Raw genomic sequence first — 689 nt, forward strand, 5'->3', positions numbered from 1 at the left:
ACAAATAAACCAATTAATAAATGGGCAAAGTATTTGAATCGACAGTTCTCCAAAGAAGATATATAAATTGCTGATTATCAGGTGAAGAGGGGACCAATGTAATTAACTGTGAAAATGCAAATGAAAACCGCAGTGAGCTACCATTTCATATTAACTAGGATAGCTATAGTAAAAAAGACAGATAACGGCAAGTGTGATGAGATATGTCGGACGTTGCTAGTCAAATGTTACATCGTGCAGCCACTTTGGAAAACAATTTGGCAGTCCCTCAAAACGGTTCTCAAGATTATACCATATAACTCATCATTCCACTCCTAATAAAAATCTAAAAGAAATGAAAACATATATCCACTTAAAAACTTGTACATGAATGATGTACTGATACATACCACAACCTTGAAGCATTCTACTGAGTAAAAAATAAAGCAGTCATAAAAGACCATATCCTGTATGATGCCACATATTCATCAAATATCCAAAATATGCAATTTTATAGATACAGAAGGCAAATTAATGATTATCTGGGGCCGATGGGGGCGGGGGAAGGATGGTGGCATGACTATTAATTAATTTCTTTTTGAGGTGATGAAAATGTCCTACCTAACCAGACTGTGAGTTGACAGTTCTACAATTCTAATACACTAAAATCATTTAAAAACCATTTTAAATGGGTGAATTCTTGAAATATG

The sequence above is a fragment of the Pteropus vampyrus genome, unplaced genomic scaffold (assembly GCF_000151845.1).
Source record: "Pteropus vampyrus isolate Shadow unplaced genomic scaffold, Pvam_2.0 Scaffold78, whole genome shotgun sequence".
Classification (NCBI taxonomy): domain Eukaryota; kingdom Metazoa; phylum Chordata; class Mammalia; order Chiroptera; family Pteropodidae; genus Pteropus; species Pteropus vampyrus.